This window comes from Aethalodelphis obliquidens, unplaced genomic scaffold (assembly GCF_003676395.1).
Source record: "Aethalodelphis obliquidens isolate GAN/ISIS:26980383/991018 unplaced genomic scaffold, ASM367639v1 scaffold90, whole genome shotgun sequence".
NCBI classification, from domain to species: domain Eukaryota; kingdom Metazoa; phylum Chordata; class Mammalia; order Artiodactyla; family Delphinidae; genus Aethalodelphis; species Aethalodelphis obliquidens.
This window is the reverse complement of record NW_020838034.1, coordinates 2,596,050-2,618,785: the sequence shown is the minus strand read 5'-3', so window position 1 is coordinate 2,618,785 and position 22,736 is coordinate 2,596,050. Positions and strand designations below refer to the sequence as shown.

The 22,736-nt window shown below is 54.2% G+C and overlaps 1 long non-coding RNA gene across 1 annotated transcript; it reads left to right on the top strand.

Moving 5' to 3' along the window:
- Positions 1–16,253: 16,253 nt before the first annotated feature.
- LOC113613990 (uncharacterized) lies at positions 16,254–17,616 on the top strand. Its single transcript, XR_003430426.1, has 2 exons — positions 16,254–16,556; positions 17,289–17,616. It is a non-coding gene; the product is annotated as an uncharacterized LOC113613990 (long non-coding RNA).
- The last annotated feature ends 5,120 nt before the right edge of the window (positions 17,617–22,736 follow it).

Here is a 22,736-nt window from a genome sequence, read left to right as displayed (position 1 = left end):
CAAGTCATAGGATTTTTTAGAAAAGGGGCCCAGAGGAGAGTGGGTGGAGGGATGGGGTAACTCGGCACCAGGAAATAGAACTGCTCCCTGTCAGTCACAGCGGCTCAAATGGGGGTCCGCAGCTCGATCTCAGCGGGCTCCGCCAGCCTTGGAGAATCCGGATCCCGCCTGCGGACCAGCATGTGCCACCGGGAGTTGGGACACGGCATTATTCGCTTCTGATTCTCCCGGCCACATGGGGAACGGGGTCGGGAAAGCCCGCAACCTGAAACCTTGCTTGGAGAATGATTTTTCTCCCTGTGACCCCGGCTCTCCAGACACCCGGAGATGGAACCCGGGTTGGGGGTGCAGGGTTCGCGGTTCAAGGCGCACGGGGTGGGGGAAGGGAGAGAAAGCTCTAGCGAGGGCCTCCAGGGCTAGGTCAAATCTGCAGGTGTTGCCCAGACTAATGCCAGCTGGGATCCCCAGCCTCCCCTACCTGGAACTTTGGTGCTGAGAACAAGTTCAAGAGCTATTCTCATTTCTGCACGGCGAAGAAGGAGGCCCAGCCTCGCTCAGACCCTGCATCTCCCAACAGGAGTCCCAAACTTCCAGGATCTTTCCCTCACTGTTTTGGATTGAAAACCAACAAGGGAGGTTCCCGTCCACCCTAAAAGATTAAGATCACAGTCTGGGAGGCACAAAGAATACCCTGATGAGAGAAGGCAGGTAGAGGTGGAATCTCCAGTCATCTGGTTCTTTTTGAGGAGATGTCACCCGATCTCTTTTCCCATCATTGAGCCCTGGACCTGGTGCAATACACCTAGGGCCAAAATGGAAAATGTAGAACCTACAAAAAGAGTGAGGTTGGAGTGCAAAAGCACAAATGGCAATGCATTGGAGATGGCCGGCAGGTCTCGGGGATGCAGCGAAAGGCTGGGAATCAGCACACAGACATAGTAGTTCCTCCCCCACTCACCATTCTCCCGGGGGGAGGGCGCCCCAGTTGCGCACTCCGGCTCAACCTGGGAAGGGGGAGGGGCGGAGCCGGCGGGGGAACGAGGTGGTGACGTCAGGCTCGGGGGAACCAATCACAGGCTCGCCTGGGGAGGGAGCGTGAAAGGATGAATGAAAAGTCCGGAGCCGGAGCGCGCCCGGGTCAGAGCAGCGGCAGAAGCTACGGAAGGAGCTAGGGAGGTGAGGCCCGCTCTGCCCTGCTCGCCTTGGCTCGGCGGAGGCTGAGATCCCGGCGGGCGCCTCCACCCCGGCGCCCGCTGAGCCCTGGCATCTCGGACCCAGGGCAATGGCATTCCGTGGGCGGGAATCTGCAGGGAGGACCGCGCGGGAGAGCACGGATGGGCACACTAGGCTCGATGTAAGTGGCCTGGCTGGCTCGGGACACGAGGTGGGCTAGAGCCTCGGAATCCTGCGTGCCGGCGCCTCCACCACTAGGGGGGCTGGCCGAGCCCCACACCCTCCTCAGGGCTCCCGGGACCTCCTAGACGATTCCCGTTCCTGATTGGAACTCCCACCAACCCCTAGGGCGCCTCTCGCTTCGGACCCCCGGCCATTTTCACAGCCCTGGGTGATTCTGGACCTCTTTGTACAAAGCCATTTCTCTGGGGGGTCCTGCGGGGCCCGGGACTCGGCTCACCTTCCCGGCCCGCCCTCCGCTTTCTTCCCTCTTCCCCATCTCATGGGTGCTCTCTCGGATCCCTTCTTGGGTGTGTCTCTGCCTTTTCCTTCTCTCCTAGAGAGACTCGCTTGGTAGTCCCTGGGTCGCCTCCTCCCACCCCCTTTGGGTTGCTAGGATTTCCCTGTTTCCTTCTGGGACACCTCCGGGGTTTTACCCCCAGGATTTCGCTACCCGCTCCCCCTCTTAGTCGGAGGCTTGGATCCAGCCCTTTCCCCTGCATGAGCTCCGCTTCGCTTCCACCGCCCTCGCGAGGTGGAAGCTGTGGTGGGGCCGGCTCCGCGCCTTCCCCCTACGACCCCACACGGAGGCTTGGGCTCCGCTGGAAGCTAAGGTTCGGTCTATCGGATGCGCCTGGATCTCCCAAAGGAGGGCAATGTAGACCCCGTGAGGTTTGGGAGGCCTCTGTCTCGGTCCCTGCAGTCTTCCCGTGTGGCACGAAAAGCCCGAGAGTCCCTCCTCCCAGGGACCAGCGGAACTCTGTCGCTTCTGGCTCGAATGGGGAGCGGGAAACGAGGCGTCGCAAGCTTTGGGGATCCGGGGGCGATTCCCGGACTTCGACACCGTCGGCCGTCGCGTCTTTTTCCACGCCTTTTTCGGTCTCTGTCATGTCTGTGTCCCTGTGTCTCTGAGTCTTTTTCCGTCCTGGACTCTGTTTCTCTCCCCGTCCCCCACCTCTACCAGTGTACCCTTTCCCCAACCCCCATCGGCGGGCGACCAGGATGCTTCGGCGATACAGGCGTCCGCAGCGGCAGCCGAGAGGCTGCGTGGAAGAGGCGGCGACGGCAGCCAGGAGGCGGGGTTGGTTGTTATCTTTGGTTATCTAGCTGTATGAGTGGTGTGGAGTCTTCATAAAGCTAGATAACCGAAAGTAAAAATAACCCCATACACTGCGCGGAGGGGCCCCGGGAAAGCTGGCGGCACGGGCGGGCGGGGGAGGCCTAAGCGAGGGGCTAGAGCTGCGAGGACCCACGGGCCATGGTAGGCGAGAAGAGGACCCGGCGGCCCTCGGGCCTCAAGACCGCGACAGTCGGGGCGACTTTCCACCCTCCAACTTCGGTCCGCGCAGGTAGGAGTCGCGGCCCCATAGCCAGGCTCAAGGCAGTACCTTCCCCCGCCGAGTCGGGGAGTGGAGGGTAGCAAGAAAGGGCGTTGTGGTTACTTCTCGGGATGGGGCCTTTTCTGGCAGTCTGCGGATTGGGTCACTGCCGGGGAAGCTGCTCCAAGGGAGAGATCTGTTGCAATCTTGTTGCAGGGTTATTCCGGACGGTGCCGGGGGTTCCTGGGCCGGGCCTCTCCCGTGGGCGCTGGTGAACAGCTTCCCGCAGGCTATTCACAGCTATTGCTGGGGCGGGAGAGTTTGGGGGAGGTCACCTGAGAAGGCTAGCCTTTGCTTTGATGGGCTCCCTGAAGCCACGTAAGTCTATCCAGCTAGATCGGGAGCCGAGAATGGCAAGGTGGAGATAAGTGGAGGTAGACTGGAAGTAGGGGGGGGGGGGGCGGGGTCGCTCAAAAAGAGGACAGGGTGGCTGGGGAACCTCTTTGCCCAGCCTGGGTCCGGGGCGACAGAGTGCAGAGTATTTCTCGGCCTCCTTGTTTTCATATTCTTTCCTCCTTCCTACTCAGGACCCGAATCTGATGTCTTGAAAAGCTTCTCATGCCAGCTTTGTCTTCACTGACTAAAGGGGTTGAGTTGGGGTCTTTCAGGACACCCTACCTCCCCACTCCATCCTCACTGTCTTGGAAATCATCTCCAAGAGCAAATGGCTTCAAGGAGCTCCAACACAAAGGAATTTGTCGCTTGGTATTTATGCTGCCCAGAGAAAGCAAAGAATTAGAGAGATTAATCAGGGCCTTTCCTAAAAGAATCCATTTATCTGGCCTGACCTAAATATTTTAAGCAAAAGGGTGTTTAGGTACAGTTGAGTGGAGGATGGTCTAGTCACTTGGTAGAATAAATGTAACTGTGGCAAAACTAGAAGTGGGCCCCTCTGCACTTATTACTTCTCCCCAGCCCGACAACTCCCCCCATCCCCCCACCCCACCCCACCACGCATTCCAGAACACAGGGCAGGACAATTGGACAAATGACCTCGTACTGAATCCCTTTGCCTGTGTAAATTTAAAATTTCCTCCCAGGAGCTGATTTTATAGCTACAAGATTATGATTCAATTATATATTACGTGGGAGAAATATTTGGGAATTCAAACTAAAACAATTGGGCTTCAGAGAGTCCAGAGTGCCTATGTCTTCTTCCTGGTTTGGAGGAAAGAGAGATTAACGGCCTTTTTGCTTTTTTCAGCTGTTTGAAATCTGGTTTTTTGGAGTGGGGGTGTGCAGCTGGAGACAGGATTAGGAAGAAAGGGAGTGGGTTTGGGGCAGGCACTATTAATCCCTAACACCACACCGTATTTCCCAGTGACAGCACTCTGCCTAGGTGCCTTCCTTTGATCCTCCAACACTGTGAGGTCGCTGTTATTAACCGCATTTTACAAACAGGAGCTACGCATTCAAATGAGTTGCTAATGTCACTCAGTGGTTTCAAATCCAATACTTTCTCTACTTCTCTACTCTACCATGCTTGCCTGAGGGAAGGACTAGAGAGGGTGAAGTAGGTAGACTGAGATGGGAATGAGCTAAGAAGGGAGGGAATCTGTGCATCAGCGGAGAGGGAAACCCCACTGTGAGATGCAAGGCCTGGTTGTGAGCACGGGCTGACTTTTTTTTTTTTAACTTTTCATGTAGTTAGCTGGAAATGTGTATTTGGGATCTGCTGAGCAGATCTGCTGATCTGCTCATCCGCAGGAGACTTCAAACGTATATTATTAGCCACACCATTTGGCTTTATGTTATTATTGTTGTATCCCATTAATGCGTTTGACCACAGGATCTCCACAGGAGAATAGAGGGCCTGAGGGCACTGGCGGGTTGAGGGTTTACATCCTACAAAACAAGCACCTCAATGGAAAGGGGGAATAGAAGGCAGGAGCGATGTGGGAGTGAGGGTTTTTGTCTGCCTCATGCGTACATATGGTGTGTGGGTGTGTGGATAGGGCTGTCAGGAGAATGATGGGTGACAGTGTTTGTGGGCCGTGTATGTCTGCTTATGAGGGTGAGAAACTGAGTGATGTGTGACCTGGTATGAGATTGGATGTGCGTGATCCATGGTGGGTAGGAAGCTCAGATGTGGGATTAGGGATTCCTGGCTACATATAGCTATAAAGCCACTAGAGGAAGAGACACTCTGGGATCTGGGGGGCTTTACCAAATGCAGACCTCACAGTGACACCACTGAGTCCTGCCTTCTGCCTCCCCCAGCCTTTATACCAGATAGCATTTCCTCCAGCTAAACCCAATAGGAGAACCGATGGAATGGGGATGCGTGGAGGCTGGGTTGAAAGGGGCACAGAAGGGCCTTACCAATTTCTCTTTTGTATCATCACGTTTCTGCGTCCAAGAATTTTTAGTTCTGTTCTTCGGATCTTGCTACGTCCACCTATTCCTACTGGAAAACAAATTTTAAGCTAGGTTGTTTACCTATTTCTCTCCTCATCCCTTTATCCCAATACCTTCCCCTATTGAATTATGAGTCCAGGAGTTCAAAGGAAATTTTCTTCTAAATATTTGTCTCAAGTTTTACATTTTCACTCACACCCTCACCCGGGGCCAAAATTTTCCCAATCCGGGCATCAAAAAAGATTTTGTTGAAAGGTCCTTACAATAACAGGAATCAACACAATCAGAAAGGCTAGGGAATGAAAGAGAATGAGCAAATGTAACTGAACCAAGGTCTATGTTTAGGTGCCATTATTAACCAGCCTCAGATCAGATATTTGTACAGTGGGGGTAAGCATTTATATCCTCAGGGTTGTTACATGGAGCAAATGAAGAATTCTATATAAAAGATCTTATATGTTATGATACCCACAGGTAAAGAGGAATTCTTAGATTGCAGAGTAGCTAAAGACTACAGTTTGAAATGACTGTTGGAAAGCATGTGATTGATCTCAGAGTGCCAAAGGACAGCTTTTTGGCACATTCTCGACTGAGGATCTCAAAACACTTAAACTTGAGAAAATTCCTCCTCCTTTTCAGCTTTGGAGTTGAGGAGGGACTCTTGGGACCTGAGGAAGCAGTGTCTGAAGCCTGGGGAGAGGAGGAACAGACCCCGGGAAGCCTGTTAAGGGAAGTGGCTGGAGTCCACGTGGCAGAATGACCATTGTATTTTTTTCTCCTTAATGGATCTTACCATGTATTGGTAAGAGTACTTAAGATTGGTAAACTGACTTATGTAGATAAAGAGCTATGGCTGTGTAAATGATAATTCCAAATTTATTCCATTAAGCTTCTGGAGTTACTAAAAAGAGTTTATTAAATTAAAGGACCAGTTAGGTAGTGGGTACAATTAACGAACCAAAGAGAGTTCTGTCTATCAGTATGCAGACTTTTCTTCATCGTTGAAAGACTTTAAGAAGGGGTGTTTTCGGGGACTTCCCTGGCGGTCCAGTGGTTAAGACTCCGTGCTTCCAATGCAGGGGGTGCAGATTCAATCCTTGATCTGGGAATTAAGATCCCACATGCTGCGTAGTGCAGCCAGAAAAGAAAAAGGGGGAGGGGGTGTTTTCTGTCTTCTTGTCTCCCAACCCCCCACCTTCCCAACCACTGACTCTTTTTTTTTTTTTAAATATTTACTTATTTATTTGGTTATTCCGGGTCTTAGTTGCTGCACGTGGGCTCCTTAGTTGTGGCATAAGAACCGTTAGTTGCGGCATGCATGTGGGATCTAGTTCCCTGGCCAGGGATCGAACCCGGGCCCCCTGCATTGGGAGTGTGGAGCCTTAGCCACTGTGCCACCAGGGAAGTCCCCCAACTGCTGACTCTTGATTCCCAAGGGTGATAACTCACCAGAGAGCACAGGCCCCTCTGCATTCTTCCACATCTGGAAGTCCTTCTGAGGCCTGTACTTCCCAAGGTTTGGGAGTTGGAATACTGATATTTATTTCTTCACCTCCTTTCCACAGTGATGTTCTGGGGACCTTTGACCTTTCCATCTTCCTTCCTTTGCTATTGAGACCTCAGAGATCTTGAGTGGTTAGAACACTGTCTCATTCGGAGGCAGGGTGTACCAACTTCCTTAGCTGTTAAATGAGTTTAGGTTAATGCTTTAAAATCATTGGAGGGAAAGAGTAGACGAAACCATAGAAACATTCTCAGAACTTTGAGGAGAATGAGGAACAGGGCTGTGGAAGGTAAGTGTGGGCCAGGGCATATTTAGATAGGAGAGAGGTAAGAGAAAAAGGGGAACCCTTCCTTGCCACCCAGGCGCTCCCAGGGCTCAGAATGACACCCCCCCTCCTCTTGCCCTAATCCCCCCATTAAGGCTGCTCTGAGTTTGTTATGACAGCGGCTGAAGGCAGCTGAATTGCTGTTTGCTGTGTCTGCTAATTGGACTGAAGGGTTGGAATCTGGACACTGAAAGAGACCATTGTTGCTGTTTACCTTCCACAACTGCCTCCCTGGGGACCTTCTGGGTGAAGGAGAACAGCACGCCCTCAGGGTCATTGCACCCATTCCCTGTCTCTGCACAAGGGACTGGGGTGGGGGGAAAGTTCATCTCATTGCCTTGGAATGGTTTGAGCTCCCACAGCACAGAAGAGACAGGCCCAACACCTGAGTCGGTCTCCAGGCCAGGCTTGGGGCCATTGGGAACTCCCAGGAGAGGGGATGTTATATGTTTGTCCTTCTCCTCCCTCTTCATTCCCTTCTCCAGGGGGCCTGGCATTGCCCCTTCCTCCAGCTGCTCAGGCTTAACCCCTGAAATTTTTCTTATTTGCTTTCTTCCAGACCAGGGATTCTCAACTTGGTTATGCAGTAAAATCACCTAGGAAACTTTTTAAAAAATACCGATATTTGGGTCCAGCGTATCCCAGAGTGCCTGAGAATGAGGCCTAGGCATCAGTACCATTTAAAAGGCCCGTTGGTGTTTCTAAATGTGCATTTAAGGTTAAGAACCACTGATATAGGTTCATCTCTCTGCCTGGGAAACACGCAAACACACACACACACACACACACACACACCTGTGCACATGCAAGCAGGCACACACACACCCTTTCCTACTTTCCCTACCTTTCTATTACCCCCCCCCCACAAGCTCCTAAGAGCCATAATACTATCAGGCAGATTGTGTATCTTCCTCATCTTTATTACTAGATTCCTCGTAGGAGTCTTAGAATTTAGGATGGAATTTCGAAGTCTGTAACCTGTCCACTACTTCAGCCTGAGCTCTACCCCAAGGGCAGAAACTATGACTCCATCTCCATGTAGATTTCCAAGTAGGATCCAGATGAGGACTGATCTAATCCGGGACACTTAAATCATTAGGGATGGAGGAGTGTGAGTTTCAGAGTTTCATTGACTCTTGATCTCTTCCTCCCCCAAAGTAGTATTGGCTATATGGAGATCTTCAGGGAGGAGAAACTGTCTTCAGAAATACATCTGCCCCTTTCCTTGCTGTTTCCAAATGTTTCTGCTTCTTCTCTTCCCTTTAGCTTCTCGTCTGGGGTGGGTGGGTGGGATCTCCACCACCCTCCCGTCCTCTTTCCTCCACAAGGGCACGAGAGCCGTATCCAGCACCACGGACAGCTCCCAGGCGGTGAGTGCGGTGGCTGTGCTGACCCCCTTCGGGAGGGTTAGGAGGGGATCCTGTCTGCACGGTTATATAGCAAAGACTTTAGAATTTTTAATTTGGGGGAGTTGTTTGCAGGCAGCTGTTGAGTCTCAGGGAGAGGAAAAGGCTGAGGGCAGTTGCCATTCTGTCTCCAGGAAACTGGGTTTGTCCACTTTGGGGAGTCTGAATGAGAGGACTCCAGCAGTAGGGAGGTTGAGGGTTAAATTTCAGGAAGAATTTAACCTAAGCTCACGTAAGGTACAGAGTGTATGGGTCAGGCAGAGCCTTAGATAGCATCAGCTCTATAGCCCTCATTTTACAGATTCCCAAGAGAGTGCAAGAGGTATGACCAAGGTCACTCAGCTGGTTAGTGGAAAGGCCAAGATCCAGGCTCCCGGTTTCCAGCCTGGCCCTCTTGTTGTGTCTGATACCTCCTTAAGGAGTCTCCCTGCCTAAGTTGGGTAGAGCAGCCCTATTGCAGGTAGGTAGAGTTCACAGGTTGCCCCCATACAAAAGACAGGATTCATGTCCAGACATGTGAGGTGTGTCCACACAAGCCAGGAAGAAATGGAACTGACTGCTCTCTCTGTCTGAGAAGGCTGGGAAGGGAGGCCTCAGAGAGAAGCACAGGGGAAGGCATACCTAGCAGTAGCTGGTAAGCCCATGGGAGACGAGGCAAGGGGGCAACAACCTGTCAGGGCAAAGAGGCCAGTGGATGGCCACAAGGAGTCTCCAGAGGCCGGCAAGAGTCACGCAAACTGGAATGGGGCCTGGGAAAGGCCCTTCTGTGTGCCCAGTCCTGCTCCCCCAACACCGCAAGCCTGGAAACAAAGGGACCATTCTTTCTAGGATTTGATGCCGCCATCTCCGGCTGGCAGTGCCAGGTGGTGGGGGCATCAGGGGGTGTCAATCCATTATCCCTCCCAACTCTCTAGGTCCTCTGGGGCTGGATGTTGGGGAGGTGGGTGTTCCATGCTATGTTGCCATGGCAACCACCCCAACCCCCACCTTCCAAAGCACAAAGAGAGACAGCTTGCACCCCCCCACCCCCCACCCAGGAAGAACCTGGGTCTGGTTGGGAATCTTCCCTTGGGAATCCTCCTTTCTGATGCACAAGCCATGGCATGCATAAGCATCACCCTCTTTTCAGCTGAAGGTTCAGCCATCGGCAGACCATACAGGCAGGGAGGCTGGTACATCCAGAGTCTCTGGGCAAGGTTGTATAAGTGAGTCCCTTGTACTTAACCCTGTCTCCTCCCAAGCTCTCCTGTCCCTCACCTATAACCAAGGCCATCCTAGGCCTTCTCAGCTGAAGCAACGGTGCCTTCCCCTACTCTTTCCCAGAAGTGAAGGACACCTCACTACCCCCAGCAAGCCCCCAGGCTGTGGGAACAGAGAAGATGGGGTCATTCCTGCCACCCTCCATCTGTACCCTCCGCCATTACTCATTAGGCATTCTGCCCCCTCCTTCCGCTTGTTAAGCCTGATTTGCATACATTTGCATAATACAACTCATTTGCATTCCAGGAGGCTCTTGGTAGGAGCCAGGAAAAATGGGGAGGGGGGTTGGAGAAGAGAGAAAAGGGGAGAGATTTTGTTTTCATCAAAGTGTATGTGTTGGAGGGGGAGGTGGCAGGAAGAAGACAGAAATAAAAACTCACACTACTTTCTTTCTTCCCTTCTGCCCTCCCTCCCTATGCTAGACTCAAATGCCAAAGAGAGATGCCAAGGGGCCGGCTTTTCTGTCCTTTTTTGTCTTGCTTCCTCCGGCCTTGGCTCCCTAGCCTGGCCCCCCACCTTGTTGGGCTCAGGCTTCAGAAAGAAAGGGGCAAGGGTAGGAGGCAAGCTGTGGGAACGGAAGCAGAGGGAGAGAGGGAGGCCACCATCTTAGGTAGCTGGCGCCTATAAAATGGCCGCCTCTGACAGGTGTGGGCTGAGAGCCAGCCTTGGTTGGTGGACAAGGAGGGAGGTGAGACCATAAGAAGGACTTTCTGGCTGACCAGGAACATTGTTGAATCTTCCTACTAGTGGAATTGTGAGAAGAGGATGGGGAGAGAAGGAAGGAGGGAGAGATGAGGGATGGCAGCCCCAGAAGAGACATGAACCTCACATACGATCAGAGGTGGTAGAGAGGCCTCTGTGTTGAGTTTAGTTCCAGACCCCTCATGGGTGCCAGTGGTTAGAGAAATTGGAGGACTGTGAAGAGTGTAAAAAAAAAATACAGGAAGAATCAGAACTGGGAGTATCAGCAGGAAAAGGAGGGGGAGAGGGTAAGGTGTGGGCAGGCAGGATTATCTGTCAGTTTGAGGGTTTCTCTGGGGTCTCTGAAGGACTCCTCGCTATGTACTTGAGGTGAAGTCCCAAGTCTTCTCTCCTCAGCCCATCAGTCTGGCTTCCACCTTCATAACTGGTGAAACCTGTGCCCTCTCCAGCTTCTCACACAGACTCTTCAACTGGACCAAATGGCCCTTGCTCAAGCCTGGTGACCTCTGTGGAACATTTCCTACTGATATCCATTTCATACTGATGTCTTCTCCTGTGACCTTTGGTTCTTCTGTTATATCCCTGATTATTCATTCTGGGTTCTAGTCATTCAGTCCTCTGGGTAGATCAGTTCTCCAGTCAGAATTGTTTCCCAAAGTTCTGCTATCAGCTCTTTTTTTTTTTTTTTTTCCTTTCCACTCATGCTCTTTCACTTTTATCATTTCAACCATCATTTGGAATTATAAATGCTCACTCATTTCTCTAAACTCCAGATTTGCACCCTAACTACTGTGGTCCTGTCATTAGCTCCCAGATCAGACTGGAGTGGTGCATCTGATTGGCTAAGCCTGGACCGCATGACCAGGCCCTAGCTGCAAGGAAACCAGGGAAAGTACCTGTGCTTTTGGCTTCTGTAGTGGCTTATAAGTACAACCTCCCTCCAAGACTCATGAGATGGCCATTCCCCAAACATAGGGAGGGCATTCAGATGCTTACTCAATCAGCATTGTGCTTTAAGTCTTGAGCTACATTCCTGCTTCCCCACCTCTATCAATAGCATCCGTAAACTTCTAGGTCCTCAGGTGCAAATCCTGAGCATTATCCTGGATTTGCCTTCTTCCTTTCCCCTTCATCCAGATCAGTCACATCAGAGCCCATCACTTCGTCCTCAGTAGCGCTTCTCACATCCATGCCTTCCTTTCCCTTACGCATATCTCCATGTCAGCTCATTCACTGAACAGGCATTTATTGGGTGCCTCCTGTGTGCCAGATGCTATGTTGAAGAGGAAGGTGAAAGCTGCTTTGAGGGCCTAGCAGCCTGGTGGGGGAGGCAGACACGAATAATTACAAGACAGTGTAAAGGCTGCTGTCCTGAAGACCTATACAAGGTGCTGTGGCCGCATGGGGGCCGGAGCCCTGGGACACCTTAGGTGAGTTAAGGAAGGCTTCCCGGAGGGAGCCAAAAGATAAGTGATAAAATAAAGGGGATAAAAGTGATCAAAGTTAAGCAGGGGCTAACAGTCTAAGGCGGCTGACGAAGTGCGTGGTGGAGAGTGGACAGCGTATGTGAAGGCAAGGAGGTAGGGAAGAGCGTGTTGTGTCAGGCGACTAGCGTGTCCCTCGGAGGGAGTCTGACTGGGAGGAGATGGGAAATGGAGGCAGAAGTTCGGTTATTAGGAGGCTCATGTGCTTCACCAGGGAGACTGGATTTGATGGGGGTACTGGGCAGTTAGCTGACAGCCTCAGAGGTGCTGAGTGCAGAGTATGGCTCGGGGACAGCACATAACCACCCCCAGGATGAAAGGAAACCCGAATCTAGCTGCCCACTGAGCCCAGCACCAACCAGAAACTTAACTGGCTCTTGGCTGGTTCTGAACAAAGAGAGGAATGTGAAAGGAGTGGGAGCCACCTGAAGAAGGGTCTCTGCCTCTCCCCCTCTAGAATCACCCTCACTCCTCTCGGCCACACACACCTGCACGGTCGGGCAGGCTCAGGGGAGCTCCCTGGGAAGAGACGTGGAGAAGCCAAGGTTGGTCCCCAGCACAGTGAGTGCCCTGAGGTCAGGACAGGAGATGGACCTCTGGGGACTGGAGTGAAGAACAGAGAAGTTCAGTCCTGGAAACTTCCTGGAGGAGGGAGTGGGAGAAGGGGTAAGGGAGGGTCCAGGGGTGGGCCAAGGCTCTGAGGAGATTCTTCCTAGAGAAGGGGTGAGAGGCTGGAGAGACAGCTGAGGAGATGACGATGCCACTGCCGGCCACTAGGGTGGAATGTAAGTGGGTGTGCCGCCTACCGCCCCTCCCCCAGGCGCAGCCTCTGCACAAAGACCTCTCTGTGAGTAGCTGTGGAAGTGGCCATGTCAGGTGCGGGGGCTTAGCTCCCAGGGCCCACTGGGAGTGGGCTGGCATGGGGTTGGAGGAGGGGAGGGTGAGGGGTGGCCTCAAGCTTTAGCCAGGTCCTGGCAGGAAACAGAAGCTGAGATTTGGCCAGGTCTCACAGTGAGGCCATCCATGGTAGAGCCGTTCCCAGGACAGGCTCCTCTCCAGCACCAAGGCTCTGCCCCTGCTCCCTCCCCATGTCTTTCCAGGTGTATCTCCGATCCTGCCAGGCCTGTCTAGCCTCCCTTCCCCAACTGTACACGCCCTCCCATAGTACCTCTGCAGCTGGCCCCGCCCGGAGCCTCTCTCTTCTTCCAGCATAAGAGTCCCCTCCAGCTCTGCACAGGGCTCCCTGTCCAGGGAGGGCTATGTTGGGATCAAGACTGACCAGAGCCCAAAAAGGAGTCCAAGGTCCCCTCGGTCTCCACACCCAGGGGAGGTTTCTCTCCTTGCCTGGCCTCAGTGTCACTTATGCTAATTGGCAGTGTGGGTAGACCTTCTCCCCTACCTCTAACCCTCCGTTATAGGTTGGTCCCTGCTAATAAAAGTTTGGATTTGGGGCACTGGAAGCGGTAGAATGACAGTGGACACACCTCAGCTGGCAGGTTGCTCACAGATTTGATAGAGGGGCTCCGGCCATAGGAAGAACAACAAAAGAAGGAGGTTTTGGTTTTCGACCCTGGAATAGGGCAGGCTGGTCAAGATACAAATTCTATCTTCCCTCCCTTACTAGCTGGGTGGCCTTAGGCAAGTCACTTAACGTCTTTGGATCCTAACTTCCTTCCACGGTTATCCTGAGGATCAAATATGTCGGTGTGGATGAAAGGCTGTGTGCAGATGTCCAGTGCCCATTCTAAATGCTGAGGGACACAGAGTTAGAGGGGCCACGATAGGCAGATGGGGACAATCCAGGAAGGCTTCCAGAGTCTGGAAATGAGGGAGTGGGTTGCTGGGGAGGAGAGTGAAGGGACTCTGGGTGCAGAACGTGATGAAGCCCTGTCTGGGAAGCGTGGCTGGGCTCCGTGGACTGGCTGGAGCTCTCTGGTCTCAGGCAGGTGAGCATCTTGCTGAGACACGTTTGGGAGGCACTTGTTTTTAACAGCTATGTGGTGAAATGGACTCCATGACCACGGCTTCTTTCGTCCTTCTCAGGAAGATCTTCCCACTGGCCCTGTGTGAATACTGTCCAGCCATTCCGGGAAGAGAGGAGGGGTGGAGTGAAGCTCGATTTCCCTTCATTGTCCTAACCCACTCTGCTCCCTCGTCTCAATGCTCTCCAGAGGGAACCTTAGCCAGACATTGTGACCCTCCACTGAATGAGGACAAAATGGTACCTCCAAGCCTTGCCACTTAGGACCCTCCCAAGTCCCTGATTTTAAGGTTCCTCAGCACTGTCAGGAGTGAGCTAAATTCAGACCAGTTTAGACCTCTCGGCTGGTGGGCCAGGGAGACTTTGAGCAGGAGGGTCTTTTGTCTCTGAGCAGTCATCCCTTGTTGTACAAGCAAGAGTCTCGAGGAGGAATCCCCACAGATAGCAATGGAGCCTTTAGGCCTGGAGGGAAGGGACAGGCTGAGGCTGGCATATGGAGGGAGAGCCCTGGGCACAGGGTCATGAGCTTCACCCAGCTGGGGCTACCTTCTGCTGGGTTTGTCCATCTGGCACCAGCTGGCTTCCCGGCACTGCCCCCGCAACCAACCAGACTCCTTCTTCTGCTGTTACCATGGCAATTGGCTGCCATCTTGTACTTGGGGCACTATCTCATATCTGGATTTTCCCATGGGGCTCCTGGAGGATGGGAGATAGGTCTCCAGGGGATTTATCTCTCCTCTTGATAGCCACCCAATAAAAAATCATATTAATATATGATTTTTTAAAATAGCCAAAACGAAGGCTTACTATATGTCAGGCTCTGCTAAATACTCTCTAATATGTTATTTAACATGGCTAAGAAAGCATTAATGAGACAAAATTTAAGGGGTTCCCACTCAGTTTCCTGTTTCTTTGACAGACTTTTCCTCTCTCCAACCAGGAAATTCCATGATCTTGCTTAGTGCTGTCTTGGGAAGTCCTTTCCAGTGTCTAACCAAGATCTGTACTGCTGAAGTTCTTTGACCCTTGGCTTGACATGGCTAATTGGAGAGGTAAGGAAGGAACTGCCACCCAGCTTTAATCACTTTATTGAGCTTCCCGGACTCCAGCTGTTGGGATAGGGAAACTGAGACTTGGCCAGATTGGTGAGGGGCCCAAGTGCCCCTTAAAGACTTGGAGGTCCCAAGTCTAAAACCTTTTGTTTAGAGAAGTGGAGTCAGTGTCACAAATGCTTTGAAATTTCCCTTCCTTGCCCCCATCCCCACCCAAAGAGAGAGGCAGGAGCCAGAGACCATTGGCAAGTGATAGTCTTCTAGCTCGGGTGCAGTGGGGGTGGAAGGCAGTCTCCCCCTCCAGCCACTGGGGACGTTCCAGCAGGGTCCCTGAGAGATCCTGGGAGGGTAAGAATTCCCTCCTTCTGTAGCTCAAGCAGAAGGCTGAGAATTGTCACCTTGAGCTAGAGGGGCACCTATAAGGGGCACTGAGCAGGGGCCAGCTTTGCAAGGGAATCCTGAATGAGGAGCAGGTGGAGAGAGAAAGAAGGCCATTCTCAACTGAGGAAGGGTGGGCTGGCAGGGAGGGGCTAGGGATAATTTACGATATCACTGTTCTCCGCCCCGCTTTCCCAGCCCCCACCCTCTTCCCAGCCCCCTGCTACTGTACGGTTGCTAGGAGATGCTCCCTCTGTCTGGAGCTGGGAGGGTGTAACAGGCGGAGACTGTTCCATCTGGACTCCTCCTCCCCCACCCAGAGGAGGGCCCTGCGCTGGGCTTCATCTACCACCCCTGCCCAGGCCCTGACAGACACCAGTTTCCTCTGCTGTTCCCCTAAATCCAGCCAGCCTGGGGCTAGCAGGGTTCCCAGACAGGCTGAGGATCTGGAGCAAGGAGGGGAAAGAGAGCTGTGGAGGGAGATGCTAACAGACTTAGCGGGCACTGAGGGGCAGCTGGCTCACCTCCGGGCCTCTGGGAGCCAGCCCAGGCTGGGAATAGGGCCAGAGGGCGTCAGGGACACAGGCCTCAAGGAGCCCAGGTTTGAGGGAGACTGAGTCCCTACCTTTGGGGAGCTTCCAGTTTGATGGGGTGAGGCAGACCTCCCATCCCCACCCCTCCATAGTATGGTCAAGGTCAAGGTTAGGGACTGGCAAAGGTGGGGTTGGGGGCAGGGCAGGGAAGGAGGAGGTGGGACAGGGAGGAAGGAGGCAAGTCTGGAAAGTCTGAGAGTCTAGGTAGGAGGAAGGTGACACTGATCTGAGCAGAGATGGGCAGCACAGCGGTGTGGCCTAGAATTTCAGAAAGAATTTCTTTCTGAAATTCTCTTCTCAGATTTTTTTTTTTTTTTTTTTTTTTTTTTTTTTTGCGGTACGCGGGCCTCTCACTGTCGCGCCTCCCCCGCCGCGGAGCACAGGGTCCGGACGCGCAGGCTCAGTGGCCATGGCTCACGGGCCCAGCCGCTCCGCGGCATGTGGGATCTTCCCAGACCGGGGCAGGAACCCGCGTCCCCTGCATTCGCAGGCGGACTCTCAACCACTGCGCCACCAGGGAAGCCCATCTTCTCAGATTTTAAAGCTGTTGGAGAAGTCGGGTGAGGAGAACTCTGGGGGCTCCCCACTCCGGGTGGGGCAGGAAAGGAATGCTGTGCCCACAGCTGTGCCTCTGACACCTGCTTTCTGTGCAGCCCCTATTGGTTTTATTCTTTCCTAGGCACAGCTTCCCTCCACCCCAGGAAGGAAGGGACTGACCTTGATCTGGCACCCGCTTGCTTGTGTAAGCCCTTTCCTAGCCATTGTCTCAGTTAATCTTCCAACGGTCCTGAAAACTGGTGATACTGTCCCCACTTTACCAAGGCATAATCAGAGCCCCAAGTCACAGGACTAGTAAGTTGGGCTGGGCTTCAAATGGGACTCGGTGGCACCCACAGCATATGCTGTCTCCCTCCCCTGTGCTGACTTCCTGCAGAACGTGTTCCAAACACAGTCGGAGGGACTGAGAGGAGAGACGGCCAGATGGGGGGGAGGCCTTCTCTGCGTGTTCTCAGGGGAGGAAGGGGCGCTCCTTCTCAGGTGCAGGAGTGAAGTCTGAGGAATGCTGAAACAGTCCTTGCAGGTTAAAGAGAGGACTGGGGAAGAGGCCACGGGAGCTGTAGAAGTCAACAAAATCTTCCCGGGTTTGTCCCGAGCCAAGGAAATATGCTTTCTGTCTTCCTGAAGCAAGTGCCCTGGGCCACTGCCTAGCCTCTCTCCTGTTTGGGATCTGAGCTCCTGCCCTGGGCATGCCCTCTCTGCCTCCGCCTCCACACACACAACCCCTGCCATGGCCCTGCGTAGAGCACCTAGAAGACGCTCCTAGATTCATCCATTGTCATGGTGGCCCCCTCTTACATGGAGCCCTCCCTGGTCTCTCGCGTTTCCTGGCCACTGGACACTTGCCCTCTGCCTCCTGCTAAGGTCTCCATCCAAAGAGAACCTTTTTGAATCTTGACATTTTTTTTCTCTTCAGACCAAAAAGAAGAACCTACTTCACCCAGCTGGCTTGGGTTCCCTCTGAGAAGCCGTCCTGATTGACTGAAAGATAAGGCTAAACTCTAGCAAGTTGAAGAGCTCTTTCAAGAAGCCTTTGAACCAGAGAGAAGTGGGGAGGCCCTAGCCTCCAGCCTGGGCAGCCCACTGTACCTGGAGCCACCTGGGATAACACTTTGCTTCACCATTGCTCCCAGGTCTACAAGCTGTCCATCCCACCCGTCCTGGTTTCTCCTGTGTTGTCTGAGCTGAGATTCCTCTGAGATGGAAGTCCCATCTCCTGTCTAATAAAGACTCTTGAATACTGACCAACAGTACTAGTGGTAGTGGATGTACCTGGGCAGGGGAGGGGCTGAATGAGAGGAGGGCAGTACCGGGCTCCCTCTAAGAGACCAATGCTATAAAAGCCACCATTGCAACAAAAGGGGGAAGCCTCACTAAGACAGAACTCCCATCTGTGGGGGATGGGTTGGGGAGGAAAGATCTCCTTGGCTCCTCCCACCTCTCTGAGCCATCCCAAGGCCCCTGGGAACACCATCCATGATCTGGTCAGTCCCAACTCAAAGCAGTGGGCTGACGCTCCCAGCCAAGGAGGCCCCTAGGTACCACCCCAAGGACCAAGAGGATGGGAGAGGGTGGGGTTGCTCCCCCAGAGTGCCTGTGTGGGAGGTCACTGGATGGCCCTCTGTCTCAGCCACCAAGGGACACATCCTTAGAAATGTCCTCCAGGGTTTGAACAGACCAGAGATAAAGAGCATCCCTGCTTCACGGGGCCACCCACTCCTGCTTCCTCTCTGTCCACCCTCAGTAGAGGCAGAAGGGGATGAATATGCTTAACAAAAGGGATTCAGGTTACACAGCAGGTAGGACTTCCCAACAATACCTGGGAGGGAACCTGAGGGAGCAGGGGAACCACAGCAAGAAGGAACTGTGCTCTTGGCCTCATTTGCCCCATAACACACCTGCATAAAACATGCTCCCCCAAAAGATAGCGCCCCCCCCCCTCCAGTCTCTAGAGAGTTCCTGCTGGAAAGTGTTAGCAGAGTCCAGAGTGCCAGCTCCTTTTAAGCCTTCTACCACTCCCTAAAAAGTCCTTCCTCCCATCTAACAACAATCCCTCCATGGAACTATAGCTGGAATCCTGGGATTTTTCTAAATAAAATGGCTTAAGATAATACACATGGTTCAATTCCAACAGCACAAGAGGGAAAGTATGCCTCTTACCCTCCCCTGTTCCCAGCCACCCACCTCCTCTCCCAAGAGGCAACCACTGGTGCCTATGTCCTCCCTGAGATACTCTGCGCATCCAAGTACGTATGTCTACACACCCCTCCCCTTCCGTTTAAACACTGACCACAGCAGTTTTAGCTCCTCTAGACCAGGGCTCCTAGCCTCAGGTCAAGATGAACCACAGGGGGATCCTTGCATCTGCTGAAATTGCATACAGAATGCTGGCTAGGCACCTGGGCATGATTTCCAGGAAGAAGGAACGCGGTAAGAGCCACCTGTTCTAGCCCAGCTCCTCATTTTACAGAGGAAACTGAGGCCAGAGAGGGGAAGGGCTGTGTCCCGGGTCCTCAGCATGGTGGAGGCCCATGAGGAGAATTCCAAGCTCCCCTAACCTACATTCCAAGGAGCCCCAGGACCCCCCACAAGGACAGGGTCTAGGAGGGCTGATTGAGGCCAAGGATGCGCCCAGGAAAAGGCAGTTCCATTTGTATCACAATCTGGCATATTTAAGGGGCGGAGCCTGGGCTCACCAGGTCAGGCAAGTGCTTCTGAAGTTCCCAGACCTACTTTCAGGATGCTTCCAACTGCGCAGCCTTGCAAGGACCCATTGCAGCCCTGGGGTCAGCCCCCGGAGGAGGAGGAGGGGGTGAATGGAGACCGGGTCTGGCCTGGGTTCAGCAAGAAGGAAGTTGCCCAGGTCTGCCCTCCCCCTCCCCCTGCTTTTGTTTGGACCCTGGAGCCTCAGCATCAACCTTCGATGGCTTCCTTACCCTCTGCGTTTTGGGGGGCCTGGGCGGGGAAAAGCAGCCCTCTGCCTCCATTAGCGGCCTGGCCTCCTGGCTTGGAAGGGAGGCTCCTGGTGAAGGAGCTGGGGCGGCACGAGGAGGTGGGAGGAAGGACTTATCTGAGCACAGGAAAAGAAAGCCGGACACTAGTGACAGCAGGTGGGAGAGGAGCCACAGAGGGTGGGCTGCCTTTTGGAAACAGAAAGGCCCAGACCCAGACAGGGGCAGAAGGGGTGGGGAGGGACCCCTCCCTCGACAGGGATGCCAGGACTGGGCTGGGAGTGTCCAGGCAGACACTTAAGAATCTGCTCTCAGAGTCCCACTGAGCATATGCAGATGAGGTCTGTCTGTATGCAAATGAGACCGTCTGTATGCAGATGAGGGAAGAGGGCATTCTCTTCTCAGGGTTACCATAGAGCCCATCCCTACCCCCTTCCCTCAGGGCCCCAGGTGCAGGGCAGCCTGCGAAGAGGCCAGGCCTGGGGAGGAGCAACCTGCAATAGAAGGTTAGACTTTGGGAAGAACTTACCAAAGGAAAATGGCCAGTCCTGTGAAATGAACTGTAGAGGAAATGAGGGATATAGAGGGGCTGCTGAGAGAGCCAGGCAAAAAAGATGGGGGTGGACTGTGAAAGAACATCTCAGTCACCCAGAAACGCAGGCAGACTGCAGAAAGCTTTGAAAGGGAGGCAGGAAAAAAAAGAATTTCGATTGAGTATGCACTTTGTGCCAGGTCCCACATGGAGTGTCTTCCACTGTCTCACTATTCCCGGTGATAACCCTGTGAGGCCTTTCACAGATGAGGCCCAGACAGACTGACAGGTCCAGGTCACGCAGTTTGCAAATGGCAGGGCCCTGGGCTGTCTGACTCCATGGCAGGCAGCCACGGCTTAGGATCTCCTTACTCCTCCCTTCTGGTAAGCCGCTCCTCCTAACCTGAGGGGAACTGAAGGGCCTTAGGGGTTGGGAGGCTGTGCCTGAGTGAGGAGTGCTGCTGCCCGCTGAGGGGAGGTCTGGCTGGGTCTCAGGCCCAGAGAGGGCCTGCCGAGGGCTGGGAACTGGCGGTGGAAGGTAGGGTGTGGCTGTGAGGGTAGCTGAGTGGGCAGAAGCCGGGAGGGGGACATCAGGGCTGGGAAGGACGCCAGGGATAATACGGTGGGGGAAACTGAGGCCCACAGGGATTGGGAGGATTGCCCTCCTCACTCAGCAGATCCAGGTCCAAGCTGGGCCTGAACCCAAGGCACTGCGGCCCCAGCCCAGGGCCCCTTTCTGGGAATGCAGAGGCTGGGAGTCGGGGCGTCTTGGAGAATAGCCTCTCCTCTTCCTTCGGTGGCCCCTGGTCCCCCACATCCCATGGTGTAGCCAAGGCCTTTGTGGGGAAGCCGTGGGGAAGAGAGGCCCCTTGTTGGCCCATTCATTTTGCTGGAGGCTCGGCCAATGCCAGCCCAGGCACCGGCTGGGCTCTCCTTCCTGGGGGTGCCAGCCGGCCCCCACCCACTGCCACTGCCCGCTCCGCTCCCCAGCTCTGGCGTTTCCTGGAGCCTCAGGGCTTTGGCCCTGGTCCCGGCTGAAGGATGGCGGGGAGCCCCAGCCCCCGCGTCCCCCGCACCTCGCCTTTCACACGCTGGCACCAGAGCCGTGGGAACGCTGGACGGCAGCTGGGCACCGGTGCCCGGCTCTGCCCACCCCCAGCCCGGCCGACCTCAGAGAGGGGAGAGGAACAGGCTGCCCCAAAAAAAGCCCCCTCCGGGATGGGGCCCTAGAAATCCTTAGCACTAATTATGAATCTGGGGACAAACAAGGCATTTGCAAGTCAATTAGTGACAGAACTTTCCCAGGAAAGAGCTTCATCCAGGCTCAGCTTCAGACAGGGCCACATGCTGGGTCATCTTGTCCCTCCCCCTGCCTCTGCCCTGCTCAGAGCTCAGGGACAGAGGCCGCCCAATGTTCTGCCAGTCCCTACGTGGCGGAGGGTCTCAGAGCCCTGATGGGCAACGAGGGGCGGGAGGGCAAGGCTGCACTCTGCTGAGGTCAGCTGGAGGTCACTATAGCGCTGCCACCAGGAGACGTCCCGTCAGGGCCCTGGCCTCAGTTCCACCTGTGACAGAACCTGGCTGCTCCTGGATGGAATTGCCAAGGAGACAGCTGGCCCGGACAGGGTGGCATGGATGGGTTGACAGGAAAATAGAAGTCATTGTGAAAGGGTCGGGGGGGAGATGCTACCCGGAGGACACAAAGAAACCAGGACAAGAGGAGACCAAGGCAGAGACGAGTGGTCCCAGGCATCTCAGCTCGTGCCCAGGCAGGAGGCACATAATCCGAGGGGGCGCAGCCACACACATGGGGACGTCAGGCGGAGTAGCCGGCCATCTGGGGCCACTTCCCGTAGAGAGGGCGACAGAGCCCGTGAGGCGGCCGCTCCCAGGCGGAGAGGCCTTTAGCTGGGAGAGGGGCTCTCTGCTGAGAGGACCCCTTAATTGGGGGAAGAGAGTGAGGGAAGGGGCTATTTGGGGCAAAAGCCCTAGAGCCAGCCTCGCCATCTGAGGGAGATTAAGGGATTATAATTAAAATGCGTTTGAGGGACTCCAAGCAGGTGGGTTGGGGCTGGTGCTAACGATCTAATTGCTGCCTTTAGCCAGGGCTTTCGCCAGGGCCTGGCTGCTGGGGCTCGGTAATGAGTGGGGGTGGGTTCCTTTTAAAGAAGGGTGGGTGAGAAGAGGCGGAGTTGAGGGGCCAGGAGGGGCAGTCTTTCCACTGTGAACACCTCAGCTCACAGGGTCCTGTGCCCCGGCGAGGCTCCCCCTACTGCCCTCCCTGAGAAACCAAGGGGAAGGCTGCAGTTCAGTGGAGTTCTGGGAGCCTGGAGAAGAATCTGGGGGGCCAGGAGTGAGCAAGGAGGATACTTACGTTCCCACAGAGAGAGGACATTGAGACGGGGATGGTTAGGGTGTCCTGGGAACAGTTACAACGCCAACACGAACTGCAAACGTACTCTGTGTCGAGCATTGTACAAAACACTCTATAAACTGATTTCACCCTCACAACCATGGTAAAGTAGGTCTCCCCCTCGGGACTAGGGCTGGGCCCAGCCCCCTGGCTAAGCAGACGCCAGGGGTCCCACTGGCCAGGGGTGGCTCCTTTCTAGGAAGGGACGGATGAACAAACCCTCTGTAGACTCTGAGAGACCTCAGGCTGAGGGGCAAGAGCATGCCGATTGTAGCCCAAAGACCCCGGACTCTGGGAGTCCAGCCTGACCGAGGTGGTGCAGACCCCCTCCTGCCTCGCATGCAGAAGGCACACTAGGGAACTGGACACACATCAGGTGTCACACCGCTAAGCCTTTGCATATGCTGTTCCCTCTCCTTGGAAGGCCATCCCTTCTGCTCCGTTTCTGCCCTTCTGAGAGATCTTCCT